General features: G+C 57.7%; 1 long non-coding RNA gene across 1 annotated transcript; it reads left to right on the top strand.

The window, feature by feature from the left end:
• Positions 1-1665: 1665 nt before the first annotated feature.
• Positions 1666-9684, top strand: LOC122702721. Its single transcript, XR_006343297.1, has 3 exons — positions 1666-4293; positions 4854-9154; positions 9630-9684. It is a non-coding gene; the product is annotated as an uncharacterized LOC122702721 (long non-coding RNA).
• The last annotated feature ends 5488 nt before the right edge of the window (positions 9685-15172 follow it).

Below are 15172 nucleotides of genomic sequence, written 5' to 3'. Positions count from 1 at the left end.
CACTGGGCGAGTCTCATGCCGTCCTGAGACTGTGAGGGCCTGGTGTCCGGGTGGGAGCCCCGGAGCTGGGCTGCCCCCAGGCTCCGCGGGTCCTCGTTCTTCCTCAGGCGGGTCCAGCTCTCCTGCATCGACCTTCCCGTCTGTAAAGCAGGGCCGACAACCCGCCCCAGAGAGAGGTGCAGTGAGACATGCGGGGGACAGGGGCAAGGGGTGGCCAGAGGTCAGGCATGATGCTAAAGCAGAGCAGACGCAGGTCACAGTAGGAGGTAACACGGCTGATGCCAGACCATGCAGGTGGGGCCCCCTCTGGGCCTGGCCTGGGAGGGAGCCCGGCTCCGGGGCAGGAGCCTCGTCTGGCACCTGGGTCTTCAGCCTGCTGTCCAGAGGGAGGGTGCTAGGCACTGGGGTCTTCAGCCCACTGTCCTCAGGGAGGGTGCCTGGCACTGGGATCTTCCACCCGCTGTCCACAGGGGCTCTTTTGGACCCTGGCCTGGCCGCACTCCAGGGTCCATCCCCTCCCCAGCCTGAGAAGAGAAGGCCTGGCTTCAAGGCCTCATCCTGGCTGTTCTCACCAGCTTTGTGACCCCAGTGAGTCGCCTCACCTCTCTCCTCTGGAAAACGGGACTATTTCTTCCTACGCTATTCATCCCGTGGGATGGGCCAAGGATTAGAAAGCTGACACAGGGTGAAAAATGCCCCCTGCCTGCCCAGCGCTGCAGGGTGCGCCTTGGGAGGCTCAGCCCACAGGCCTGCTGGCATGTGACCCACACGAAGGAAGCCTGACACGTCATGGTGTGTCTGCGCTCTGGCACGGAACGCTTCCCCACGGCACGGTGGTCTCTGCAAGACCACTGCCCCCCAGCATTATCCCTCAGGCTGGGCTCTTCCTGGAGTAGAAAGATGGGGGGTCACCGCGCTGAGCCTCTGAGCTCCTAGGTTGGAGTCACACTGGGCTGGGCTACCCTAACCCTCCCTGTGTGCACCGAGTTGAGCGCTGAGTGACCCCAGAGCTTGGTTTTGGCTTCCCAGGGTCATAGCCTCTGAGGCCATGGGTAGCCAGACAGCCCGCCCCAGCTCCGGGGCCCCAAGCCCACAGCAGGGCCCTGCTCAGCTGCACGGGCTGGGGACAGCACGGCCTGGCGTCCGTCCCAGCTGTGGGGTGTCAACCCTCGGGCCAGCCCATCTGCCCCGGACCTGCCGGCCTGGGCTGAAAATGGAATTGGACGGTCCTTTCGGGAAGCAGCCCCAGAGGAGAGGAGCCAGGTCAAGGCCAGCCTCTGGGGTGCAGTAAACAGGAAAATCCAGGGGGCTGGAGGCCCAGCGGGAAGGGAAAGGGCTGGGTCATAGGGCTTCACAGAATGTTTGAAATGGGCAGGAAGTGATGACTTCTTGGTGTCTACACCCCCGTCCCCGTCTCCAGCTGCCGAGTCAGCTTGGAGGCCACCAGGATCCCTCGTGGGAATTACAGGGAGCCCACAGCGTGGGCCGAGGTTGGTGCCCGCCCGACGCCCCAGATGAAGCCCAGGCCCCCCTCTCGGCCCCTGGGGACATGCTGGGGAGTGGCCGGTTCCCGGGCAGCCTGGCCCCAGGGGTCAGCTCAGCACGGGGTCCCGTCTCCTTGCCAGACAGAGTCCCAGATTTATTCTGACGTCTGTGTGTAGCAACAGGAATAAAGTGTTCATATTTTTGAACCAGTGATTCTGCTTCTGGGAATTTAACCTGAAGAATAATGTGAAACCCAGAAAACCAGCCGCCCGGAGACTCCGCTGGCTGTGTTATTTATAAGCGGGAGAACCCGGAAGCCACCCAGATGTGCGTGGAGGTCGGCTGAGAAACCCTCCGCGTCTGTCTAATTGAATGATGTGCAGTTGTTAGAAGTCAGGCCTGTGGAAAGTTCCAACAACGTGGGAACGTTCCTATGCGATGGGAGGAGGAGGCGGCGGCAGACGGCGTCTCCGGGCTGCGGGGACGAAGCCTTGAGCGCCTGGCGTTTCGGGTGCCCCGGCATCCGCCCTGGTTCCAGGTGGTAGGAAACAGTGGTTTGGGCTCCTGCCATGTTCTGCTCTGCTTTGTGGGTCGTGCAGGGGGCGGCGGGGACCTTCTCACAAAACCCCGGACTTGGAGACCCCCCCCCCCACCCCGGGGCCCCCAGGGGCTGGGACTCCAGGCTCTGTCTCCAGCTCAGCAGCTGCAGGGGTGGGAGGCTCTCTGGAGGGGAGTCCGGAGGAAGGGCGCCCATGCTGTCGGCTGGGGTGAGGCCTGTTCTCACAGCTGGGACCTGGCCCTGAACACTGGAGGTGGGGGCGGTCTCTGACACCTAGGCCACAAGGATGCGTGGAGTGAGGGGTCCTCTCCCAGGGAGACTGGCTGGGGGTCGACACCGTCGAACCCTCTACCAGCCGCCCCTACCCCCGCTCCTGGAGCCTGCTGGGGTCTTAAAGAGAACGTGGACTGCGGTCGGTGTCCCTGCCCCGCGAAGGGCCTGGGATCGGGGTGTGGGGAAGGGCCTGGGCCCCTCAGATGTCTGGGAGAGCGTGAGCTCCAGACCCGGGTGTTGGTCCAGACACTCTGACCCAGGGCACAGAGTGTGCAAACGAATGGAGGAGGTGGGTGAGTGGTCAGGTGTCCGACCGGGGAAGGGTGCCATCCCACCCAGGCCACACGCTGACCCTGGGGTGAGACGCAGGCCTCCTTAAAGGAGGGCGGGGAAAACAAGGACCTGACCCTTGAGGGCTAGTGGGCCCCAGGGAACAGAGGAACCTCTGGCCCACATGCCAGGCAGCAGGCCCGAGAGAGCAGCCCCCTGCGCCCACCTGCGGCCGCTCTCCTCCTAACCTGCTGTCCAGGTTTCTGCGGCCGTAGTAGTCTCCGCGGCAGGGCCTGGGGCAACCAGGGTTAGGCCGGGACTCTGGCCAGGGAGCCCATGGACGGCAGTAGCCCGCGTTCATCCCAGTGGACACCACTGTTTCTTTCTCTAATGGGTTATCTGACCATCCGGTGAGGAAGGCCGTGCAAAAGTGGGGAACCTGAGTCATGTGGGGGGAGAGAGGCAAGGCAGGATGGGATCTGATGACCCCGGCAGCGGTTCCCAGAACACCCTGGAGTCTGATGCAGGATTTTGAGCTTTCGGTTTTCCTGGGGAGAGGGCCTGAGCCTTCACCAGGCTCCCCAGGACCCCAGGGGCCACGCAGAGAGGTAGGGGGAAGCCTCCCACCATCTGCTGCCATCGGGCTGGCACTGGGCCACGCACATTACCCCAGAGCACTCCCTACTCTTTCTGCTTAAGACCTAATTTCAGAGGTGACCCAGGAGCCCAACAGGGAGGTGAGTGGGCTGGAAAAGGCCACGCGCGGACAGTGAGCGGCGCCCCACTGCCCCGCACGGCAGCCTTCTCACCGTCAAGCATCTCAAGGCTCACACGAGATGCCGATCGCTTCCAGGCTGAGTGGGAGCGCTGCTCTTCTCTGCCAGGAGCCGGGGCCGGGCCGGGCCCAGGCTGGCTTCCCGTGGGTGCCTGCTGCTCCTTCCTCCCCTCCACGCCCCAGATGGGGAGCCAGCCCAGGGCTGAGTGGGGAAGCCCCGGTCTGACTTCAGACCCTCCACCCAACCCCTCCTGGCCTTTGCCCTCAGCCCTCCTGCCGAGCCCCCCCACCCCGACTTCGTGCCCCTCCCTAAAAGCACAGCCCAGGGCCTGGTCTTTGGGAGGGATGCCAGCCCGCCTAACCTCCCCCAGGCCTCATCTTCTCACCGGGAAATCGGGGCAGCGCTGTCTTCTTCACAGGCTTCAAGGTGACAGGGGTGGCTGCCACGTGGCCTCCTGGGGACCTCGCGGGGACAGGCTGAGTGCTGCCCTTGGCACGAATGAACGAAGGAAAGAGGGAAGGAAGGGACTGGAGTCCTGACACGTGCTCAGGGCCCTGTGCTCAGTGAAGAAGGGGAGACAGGAAGGCAGGTGCCACAGGCTCCTGTTGATACAAAGAGCCTGCAGGCAGTAAATCCTGCAGGTAGGCCGACTCGGCCCGGACGGGGCGGGCGCAGGGTACGAGTGATGCCCATGGGGCGGGGTCTCCTCCAGGGGCGACAAGGAGGTTCTGGGACTAGATCCTGGTGTCGCTTGCTCACCGCAGAGAATGCGTGAAATGCCACTGAATGGTTCAGTTTAAAGTGGCTCCTTGTATGTTGGGAACCTCCCTGTGGCTCAGACGGTAAAGAATCTGCCTGCAATGCGGAAGACCCAGGTTCTATCCTTGGGTCAGGAAGATGCCCTGGAGAAGCGAATGGCTACCCACTCCGGTATTCTTGCCTGGAGAATCCCATGGACAGAGAAGCTGGTGGGCTATAGTCAATGGGGTCACAAGGAGGGGGACAGGACTGAGTGACTAAGACACACACTTCTGTTATGTTATGTGAGTTTCAGCTCCACTGCAGAAGCCTGAAGTGTGGACAGGTAGGGGTGCTCCCTCCAGGTAGCTGACTCCTACTGGCATGACGCCAGTCCCAGGGGTAAGGGCTGGCACTGTGCCCCCAGGTGAGGAAGGCCCTGTCCTTCCCAGCCCTTCCCCCCTCACCCCAAGCCAGGCCTCCCCTTCAGCCAGAGCCAGGGCCCTGCGCCAGGGACCAGAGCTGAGCTGGACCCGCTGGCTGGCAGGCCCGTCTGGCACTTGGACCCTGAGATGCGGGGACAGGCCCCCAGCACCACTTCCCAGGGTGGGGGGGGTGAGATGCCCTCTCTCTGCCCTGAAGCCAGGCACCCCCGTCCCTCACTGGAGACCCCGGAAGACCTGAGGCTGGGAGCCAGCTCAGCTCCTTGCAACGCCTTGAGGCTCTTCCGATGCCGCTTCTCTGGTTTGCAGGTGGACAAGATCCTTGTTTCCAGCCGTCAGCCCAGCCTTCCGGCCCCGACCCCCAGGTTTGACCCACACCACGAGATGTCCTGAGAATGCCCAGACCTGGCCTGGCGGTCGGGGCCCCCGTCTCCATTCCTGGCTTCGTGGTGCCCCTCTTCTCTGTCTGCTGTCCTCCCCTAGAGGCTCCTGAGCCCACCCTGCCCAGCGCTCCCTCTCCACCCACCTCTGTGTCCCTGGCAAGCCCCTGCCACTCCCAGAGCCTGTTCTTCATCTTCACATTGGGAATTTGGCCCTCCCAGCACTGGGGACCTCAGCCCACCTGCCTCTGGTCACGTTCCCACTCCCAGTGCTGCCTCCACCAGGGAGCTCTCCTGGCCTGTCCCAGTGCCGACAAGAATCCCCTCGGCCAGCTCCGTGGAGCCAGTCGGAATTCTCACTCAGCCCTGGCTGGTGACGTCAGTGGCCATCCCCATTTGACGGATGGGCTGCTGAGGCTAGGAACAGGGAGCCACTGGCCATAAACCACACAGCTGACATGGAGCAGAGTAGGGTCGAGTCCCCTCGGAGCAGGTGAGAGTGTCTGACCCACGCTGTCTAGTTCCCAGGGGCTCCAGGGGGCAGCAGGGGACGGAGGGGGCCACCCACCTGCAAGCTCGGGCCTCCCAGGGAGCCTGGCCCCAACTGGCCTTCTGTCTGTCAGTGTCCCCTTGCCGGGCTGTGGATGCCAACTCAGGGCTGGTCAGGGCCCTGCCACCCCTAGGCTGTCCATGGCTTCCACTGACCACCTGCTCCCAGGATGGCACGTCCCTGGGCCGGGGCAGACAGGGGACAGACCACCGCACCCTACACCTCCTGGCTGCCCCTTGGCCTCATTTGCCCCCATCCCCAGTGACCCACCTGCTCCGTGCCAACCTCCCCAATCCCCAATGTCACGGACAGCCCTCCCTGCGCCTGGCCACACCCCAGGCCTGTTCCCACCTCTTAACCTCTGCCCTCTGCTCTCTCCCCCAGGTACACCCCCCAGAAAGCACACCCCCGGACCTGTCTCTGGGAACAGTGCCAATCAGACTGGCCACACGTTTTGGGGTGCTGACTCCGGTGTCCTCGCTGATGTAGCAACCCACTCACCTCCCGCTCCCTGGGAGGCAGGCCCCATCCCTAACCACCTCCCCTACTTCACAGACAGTGGGCAGGGGCCGCTTCCGAACTTCCGGCTGTCACTCCAGATCTGCAGGGGGGACCCCACCAAGGCATCCATGACCCCACACGGCTCACAGCAGCCCCTCACGCTCCTGCGTGGCCCACAGCCTGTCGGACAGGGGCCTCGCCCGTCTCACAGACTTAGCAGATTTCCTTTCTTCCGCCCGCCCCCGCTTCTGCCACATCTCTCCTTCCCACCTTGGGCTGAGAGCAGATGCCCTCTCAGGGCAGGGATGTCCTGTCCCCTTTTACTGCTGAGATCACTGAGGTTAACAGGGAGACTGCAGGGTTGCTGGCGGTTGTGGCCGCCCAGGTGAATGGGGTTCCCTGGTGATGTGCAGTGCACAACCTGAACCACTGTGCTTGGTAAGCCCGTGGTCACTCCCACCTGGTGCCCATACCTGGCCAGTCTCATCCTTGTCCACCCTGTGCCTGCCACGTGTGAGTGACAGAAGGACTCAGAAGCTGGGCGAGGATGTGGCTGGCTGGCCAAGAGCTGGAGACTGTGGGCTCTCGGCGCTCAAGCAGCATTCCTGGGATGCCTGTGCCCCATTCAGCAGCCAAGGCACTTGCTATGCAAACACTCAGGGCCCCACACACAATGGTTCCCGCCAGCCTGGCTGCCCAGCCAGACCCCGCCTCCACCTCCTCTCCACCCCATTGTCCTGCCCTCTGGAGAGGGGCAGTGTGGGGGGCGCTGGGGGGGGACCCAGGCCTGGTCCCTTTCTCCAGGGCAGGAAGGGGCTTCTGGGGTGGCTGGAAATGCCCCAGAGGATGAATGGCCATGCAAATGAGATGCTGATGAACCTGGACCGGGCCTCCCCAGAAAGCAGTCCTGGGAGCTGCCCCCTCAGCAGCCCGCAGGGAGGGGGTCCCCCACCCCGGCCCTCCCCCTTCTGTGGGCCGAGCCTCCAGCCCCTCCACAGAGACTTTCTTGGGTGGAGAGGGCAGCTCACTGGGCCTCCCGCCTGGGCCTTACGCATTCTCTTTCCTCTGTTTGGAATCCCAGCCTGGTAGGTGCCCCTCCTCAGGGCCTGACTGTCCACAGCGTGACTCTGGCCCCGAGGGATTGTCGGTGCCCCCCCTCCCCGCTCCCCGCCGCAATGGCGCTGCGTCACCGCTGTGGAGGTCTGAGTCCAGAGGGAAGAGCCTGCCTGGTCAGGACTGAGTTCTGCACACAGCAGCCTGTTTGATGAATGAATAAGCGACCTCTCCAGCCTCCCACACCTCGCCCCACACCCGCAGAGTCCCGACCCAGATCCTCTGGCAGCACCCCAGCCACTCCTTCACTCGCATTCGCCCGGTCCTGAAACCAGCAAGGACCCGAAGAGTGTGCCAAGGAAGGCTTTCCGCACACGCCCCGGCTCTCACGCGGCCTGTCCTGAGAGCCGGTGGGTGCCGGGTCCTGTGGGTCCTTCCCAGACCAGCTCCGCAGGCACGCCTAGTGCACACGTCTCCGCCAGCCCCCCTGTTCCCCGACACAATCAGAAACCCATCCCACAGCCCGCTGGGCTCCTTTCTATCTCATGCGGCCTGCAGACACGGCCCTGTGTTAAAACTGGAAGGCCTTCTTGCCTACTCTTTGCCTTCCCATGTGGCCTATATAATACATCCCACTAATGGGCATTGATGGAGAAGAAAATGGCAACCCACTCCAGTGTTCTTGCCTGGAGAATCCCAGGGACGGGGGAGCCTGGTGGGCTGCCGTCTATGGGGTCGCACAGAGTCGGACACGACTGACGTGACTTGGCAGCAGCAGCAGCAGCAGTGGGCATTGAAGGTGTTTTCTGGCTGCCTCAGAGCCGTGCTGCCGTGACCTGGTACCCAGGCGACTATGGGCAGGATGCCTTCCTAGAGGTGGGACCACTGCGTCGCAGGATGTGAGTTTGTAATTCTGAGGCATTTTGCCAAACACCTGCCAGGTGAGTCTGTAACCATTTCTAATAATTTACAGTAATATGTGCGAGTCCCTGTATTCTCTCAGCAATGCCAACAGTGTGTAATCGGAGTCTCTGCCAGTCCGATAGGTGTATATACCATCAGTGCAGCCGTCATCTGCATTTCTCTCACCAGGAGTGAGGTTGAGTGTCTTTCATCTCTTCAGGAGCCATTTGCTTTTTCCTTTCATGAAAAAGGAAGGGTATTGAGACTCCTGTTCATACCCTTTGCTTTTTCATTTTTTTCCCCTACTGTATTGTGACCCTGTTATTGATTTGCTGGAGTTCTTTACATATGCTAGAAACGAGCTCTTTGTTTGATACAATTTGCAAATATTTTCCCCAAGTTGCTTTGTGTGGCTTTTGCTACGCAGAAATTTTATTTCATGTGTTTGAAATGATCAAAATACTTCTTTGTGTGTATTTGGGTGTTTTTGTATTTTGTATCCTGCTTAGAAAGTTCTCATCTCAAGTTTATAAAGAAATTTCTACTATTTCTCTTTAAGACTTTGTGATTTCAGTTTTCACCTTTGAAATCTCTGACCCATTTGGAATTTATTTTAGTATGAGGTGTGAGATATACCTCCAACCTTACTCTCTTTATTCTTTCCAGATGGCTTCCCAGGTATGGGTTGGTCTTGAATGAGCTATCTTTTCTCACTGATTTGAAATTCTGTGTTTGTCACATGCTGGATTCTCTTACATGTTTGGAACCGTTTGAGGTTCTATTGTGTCCTTTTAATCTACCTGTTTATTCTTGCACTAGCATCCCACTGTTTTAACTCTTCTCGCTTTTAGCGGTTTTGATGCTTATGGGGGCTAGTTTCCTCGTCTTACACCGGCAGAGAATGCAGGAGCCGTAACCTTCACCTTTCCTGCTTTGTGACCTGGTTTTATTTGAGGCAGCAAAGCGCTGAGAACCTGCATCTCCCAGCTGCAAAGCAGAGAACTGTGGCTACAGGACTCGGTTCTAGACACGGGGCCGACGGGGGTTCTAGAGGGGGAAGTAGAAGTGAGGTTTGGTGCTTCCAAGGAATTTCTCTGGAAAGGAAATCTTCTCCTTCCTTCCTCTTCCCAGATGCCTGGAATATGACGTGATGACCGGAATCCAGCAGCCATCTCGCACCACTAGACACACTTGGAAAGGAAATCACACAACAGAAGAGTGAGGTAGAGAGATGGAAGGATCCTGTGTCTTGAACCATGGAGCCACCACAGCTAGGCAGCCCTCTGCTGCCTGCCTCACTAGCGGCTCCTTTCATAGTAGAGAGAAATATACACTCATCAGAATAAGCCTCTGAGTATGGGTTTCTGTTATAGCAACCAAACCTAATTCTTATTGAAATAAGCTGCTTCTTCAGAATTTTCTTGGCTGTTTTTGCTTGTTTAGTTTTCTACATGAAGCTTAGAATAAGGTTGTTTAATTGAAAAACGTGTCTTATTTAGCTTTTCAGAAAGTGAAACATCAATATATTTATGGATTTTTTAAGAAGAACTGATTTCTTTATGGTATTATCTTTATATTTTAAGTTAGGTCTTTCCATATGTTTAAATGTTGCTTTATGTCCTTCAGTAGCATTTTAAATCTTTCTTAATGTGAATTTGGAATATCATATTGATCTCCAAATATTTTATAATTTTACAGCAATCCTATACATGCAGAGTACATCATGAGAAACGCTGGGCTGGATAAAGCGCAAGCTGGAATCAAGATTGCCGGGAGAAATATCAATAACCTCAGATATGCAGATGACACCACCCTTATGGCAGAAAGTGAAGAAGAACTAAAGAGCCTCTTGATGAAAGTGAAAGAGGAGAGTGAAAAAGTTGGCTTAAAGCTCAACATTCAGAAAACTAAGATCATGGCATCTGGTCCCATCACTTCATGGCAAATAGATGGGAAAACAGTGGAAACAGTGGCTGACTTTATTTATTTATTTATTTTTTCTGACTTTATTTTTGGGGGCTCCAGAATCACTGCAGATGGTGCTTGCAGCCATGAAATTAAAAGACGCTTACTCCTTGGAAGGAAAGTTATGACCAACCTAGACAGCATATTAAAAAGCAGAGACATTGCTTTGCCAACAAAGGTCCACCTCGCCAAGGCTATGGTTTTCCCAGTGGTCATGTAGGGATGTGAGAATTGGACTATAAAGAAAGCTGAGCACCGAAGAATTGATGCTTTTGAACTGTGGTGTTGGAGAAGACTCTTGAGAGTCCCTTGGACTGCAAGGAGATCCAACCAGTTCATCCTAAAGGAGATCAGTCCTGGGTGTTCATTAGAAGGACTGATGTTGAAGCTGGAACTCCAGTACTTTGGCCACCTCATGCGAAGAGTTGACTCATTTGAAAAGACCCTGATGCTGGGAAAGATTGAAGGCAGGAGGAGAAGGGGACGACAGAGGATGAGATGGTTGGATGGCATCACCGACTCGATGGACGTGAGTTTGAGTGAGCTCTGAGAGTTGGTGATGGACAGGGAGACCTGGTGTGCTGCGATTCATGGGGTCGCAGAGTCGGACACGCCTGAGTGACTGAATTGAACTGATAGTCTTTCATATATCACCCAATGGGTTAATATTTGTGCATGAAGGATATTGAGATTCCTGTATTTATTTTGCTCCCAGACTCCATAACAAATTCTTTAACTGTTTGGAAGAGTTCAGTTTTTCAGATACTCAATAAAGTTGTCTGCAAGTGGTGATCCATTTATCTCTTTTTCCTATAGTCATAACTTTATTTCTTTCTCTTGTTTAATTTCACTAGCCAGTACCTCTAGAACAATGTTAAATAATGGTGGATCCCTTTGTCCAATTTTGACTTTTTATACATGTGTTTTTAAAGTTTTCACATTAAGCAAGGTATTGTTTTGGGGTGAAGACAGATATTTTATCAAGTTAAGAAAATATTTACCCAGTCCTATTTTATTGAAAGTGAAAGTGTTAGTTGCTTAGTTGCATCCAACCCTCTGCGACCCCATGGGCTGTAACCCACCAGGCTCCTCTGTCCATGGAATTCTCCAGGCAAGAACACCAGAGTGGGCTGCCATTCCCTTCTCCAGGGGATCTTCCTGACCCAGGGATCAAACCTGGGTCTCCTGCATTGCAGGTGGATTCTTTACCATCTGAGCCACCAGGGAAGCTTATTTTATTATGATTTTTTAAAATCCAGAATATTGTTGCATTTCATCAAATGCCTTTTTGGATCTCAGTGGAGATGAATATCTTTTCTTTCAAGCTATTAAAAGGTGAGGTGTAATCATATAATTCAGAGCGCAAAAAGTACACAGATGGTGTGCTCAGATGAGGTGATTTGAAGAGACTTTGTAAAAGGACTATTTATAGAGGTGGGGGCAGGGATTGGGGAAATAGCAAGGGGTCCCACAGCCCGAGGGCCATGTGCGCTCCAGTCCTTAGGGCTGGGACGGGTGAGCACAGGGACGTGGAGAGAGATGCTCAGCTGAGGGATGAGGCCGGGCAAAAGGGGAGGCAGCGAGGTGGAGACGCCTTCCACCCCCGTCCCTGCCCAGCCTCACCTGCAGCCTCAGAGGGCAAGTCCGTGGAGGGTGAAGACGAGGGGGCAGAGGTGCGGGCCGGAATCCTGGCTCCCAGGGTCCAGTTAGGGGTGGAGAAGGGGGCTTCATCTTTTTAGGACTGCTAGGTTCTGCCAGTTGATGCTTGCCTAGGAATTTTGCACTGATTTTCAAAAGTGAAATTTGTCTACAGTTTTAATGTATTTAGCTGGGAGGGATTGGGGGCAGGAGGAGAAGGGGACGACAGAGGATGAGATGGTTGGATGGCATCACCGATTCGATGGGCGTGAGTTTGAGTAAGCTCTGGGGTTGGTGATGCACAGGGAGGCCTTGCGTGCTGCGATTCATGGTGTTGCAAAGAGTCGGACACGACTGAGCGACTGAACTGAACTGAACTGAAGTGCAATTTTACAGTTGCATTTGATATTCATATTATACTGTTCCCATAAAATAAAATTGGAAGCTTTTCTTTTCCTTCTTTTTTTCCCCTTCCTTTATGGGCTGAAGCAGTTGAAACCACACTAGAGCAATCTCCTTCCTGACACTTTGGCAGAATCCCGCTGGCGACCTGTGCTTTGGTGGGAAGTGGGTGGGTCATACGATTGCTTTTCTTCTCTGATCACTGGTATGTTTACATTTTCGATATTTTCTAGTGCAAGTTTTGGTTAAAATTGCCCTTTTCATCCCAGATTTTAAAATCCATTTGCATATAGTTGAGCAATGTGGACACTGAGGATCCCTCGGCATTGGTCCCCACATCTCGCTCTTTATTTGGGGTGTTTCCGCCTTCACCCTTTCAGAAAAACCTGGGTAACAAACATGCTTTGCAGGAGGATGTCAAGATTAGGCTGCTACACCTCAGCATCTTGCACAAAATCTCGCACCTCTGGCTTCCCTGGCGGCTCAGTGGTAAAGAATCCTGCCTGCCAATGCAGGAGACGCGGGTTCGACCCCTGATCCAGGAAGATCCCACAGGCTCCAGAGCAGCCAGGCCTGTGTGCTACAAGTACTGAGTCTGTGCTCTGGAGCCCGGGAGCCACAAGTACTGAGCGCACGTGTCGCGACTACGGAGACCCACGTGCCTGGAGCCCGTGCTCACAACGAGAGAAGCCCCCGCAGTGAGAAGCCCCGCAGCGCAGCAAAGAGTAGCCCCTGCCCACCGCGACCAGGGAAAAGTCCATGCGGCGACCCCCTGCTCCCAGAGGCACTTCACGGATGTTTGCGGGAGACGGACATGCAGAAGGGCGAGACTAAAGCAGAGAAGCCGGGTGAGCCCACCCCAGCGGAGGCCCACTGATCCCGGGGCCACGAGACTGTGGGAAGCCGGGGACTCTGGCGGCATTGGCGATGGGGCCGTGAGGCTCCAAGACCCATAAAACTGTCCCCGGCCTTCAGAGACAGCTGGGCCCCGTCAGCACGCACCTAGAGAAATGGTCCCAGACCCCAAGGGGAACCCGCGTAGGAACCGATGGCCTCCGCGAGGGGCTGAGGGAGTCGCAAGGTCGTGATGCGGCGTGGGCAGAGGGGACCCGGTGACTGCGGGGGGGTTCTTCTTCCCTCCGAGTGACCGTGTAGGTGTGTGGTTAGTACCGCAGACCCCGGTGCCAAGCTGGACGCCAGGCTTCCGCTGGGCCCCCCGCTGACCCAGGGCCACTGAGCCTCAGGGGGCAGCCCGGGGGGCCACAGGGCGCTGCGTCAGGCTCCCGGCCCTTGGGCAGCCCCACCCCCAGGCCGGCAGGCTCTGTCCTTAGTGATGTGGTGAGGATGTTCTCCGAAAAACCACAAGCACCCCCAAGCCCACCGCCCCCGGGGGGCTGAGCCCGCGCTCCCCCAGCTGCAAAGGCCCCGCCCTGTGGGAACCGTTATTTCCCGGGGTGGGGGGTGTGGGGAGTGGCTAGGTTTTGTACGAAGACCGTTTTCCCAACCAATAAAATAAAGATTTTAAATGACTTGGCAAATGGTCTTAACGACAGAAGTCATGTTCCCTGGTAAAAAACCGACAGCGTCCAGGTATACAATGTCACAGGCTGCCCCCACCCCCGGCCCAGAGACTCCCGGTGTCAGCCCCACGTTTACACCCCTGAACACCGCTTACTCATAAACAAACCCAGTCTGGGTGTTTCTGTTGGTGAAATTCTCTAAAAACAGCTGCGGATGGCCCAGTGTTCAGAGGGCCCCCCCCGCAGCCCCGTCCTGGGCCGGGCTTGTGTGCGAGAGACCCCCTCAGCATGGGGGCTCAGAAGGAGGCGGCCAGGGACTGTCTTTCCCAACGAAGTTATTTTTATGCGCAGAGATGTTTGTGGGAAAGTCAAGGGGAGTGGGAGGAAAGGAAACAGAGAGACCCAGCTCGCAGGCGGGAAGGGGACCGTCCACTTTAGTGACTGCCTTCTGACCCTGGGCTGGGGAGGGACGTGGGAGGGGAAGGACCCGGGGTGGTGGTGGGGGGAGCGGGGAAGGAGGGGATGGGGCTGGACTTCACTCGGCCTGGCCAAGCTCCAGGGGCTTGGGCCGGGGGCTGCAGGGGGGCTCTGTACGGCAAAGCCCTGGTCCTCCCAGGGCCCAGCTCCAACGCGGGCCTAATTATAGCTGGGAGGGGGCGGCCCCTGCTCCCCACAGAGCCCACGGGGATAAGCCTGTTTAGACAGGGCCTGCTGGTGGTCTTGCCCGTTCCCAGTCCTTCTCAGCCACCACGACAATTTTTGGTGGCCAGGCAGCTCCCAAGGGGTCAGGGAGGGTGTGGGCAGGGTGTCTGCCCAGACCCGCCTTCACTGAGCCAGAAAATTACCCCCTACCCCCCAGCCCCCGCCAATCCCCTACCCCGTTACCCCCGTCCCCTCAGTCTTGCGCACCTCCACGCCCCCACCCACCCCCACTTCCACCTCCAACCTGCCGTCAGAAAGGAAGTCTTCCTGCCGGGATCCCTCTCCCCCCCACCCCCCCGCCATCCTGCAGCCCTTGGAGGGGAGGGCGGGCACCCAGCCCCAGCGCCCTCACCCCTCGGTCTTCCCGAAAAGCCTTGCATCTTCTGGGCCTGATGAGAGAACTTCCTGCTGGAGACACCCGGCGTTCCTGGGCTGCTGGGCCTGCCTGTTTCCTCCTATTTTCTGACTCTCATCCACTCGTTCACACATTCCGTTTGTTCAGTACACACAGGGGCGAGAAGAGAGGGGGCCGAATGCCCACGTCTGCGTCCAGCGCCCTGCAGGCCGCGTGGGCGCCAGGTCGCCGAGACGCCTGTCGGGGGTGGGGGGTAGGTGGGCAGCGGGCTGTGCCGCTGACCGACCCCACCCGTTTCCCATCTCTGTCCTCCACCGCCGTCTCTCCTGGGGGCCCCACCCATCAAGGCGGCCTGAGGTGGGTGCCCAGGGCGGCTGAGTCTCCCTGGAGCCCCAGGGGTCCTTGCACAGGTGGGGAAACGGAGGCCAGGGCAACAGCGGGGCCCCAGCTGGCCACACGCCTGAGGCCCACCGAGCTGTCCTGACCTGACCCGTCCCCGCCACACTCTGGCTGGCGTCCCGCCCTGCCCTCACCGCCTGGGTGGGACTCTGAGCTCCCTGGGACCCTGGGGGGGGGCTGGTTCGGCCAGGTGCAGGGACCCCTGAAGGACACACTTCCTGGCCCTGCCCTTGAGGTGCCCAGAGTCGGGGGCTTTGTCT

This window comes from Cervus elaphus, chromosome 11, assembly GCF_910594005.1.
Source record: "Cervus elaphus chromosome 11, mCerEla1.1, whole genome shotgun sequence".
Lineage (NCBI taxonomy): Eukaryota > Metazoa > Chordata > Mammalia > Artiodactyla > Cervidae > Cervus > Cervus elaphus.
Note: the sequence above shows the minus strand (reverse complement) of the source record. Positions and strands in the feature narration are given on the sequence as shown.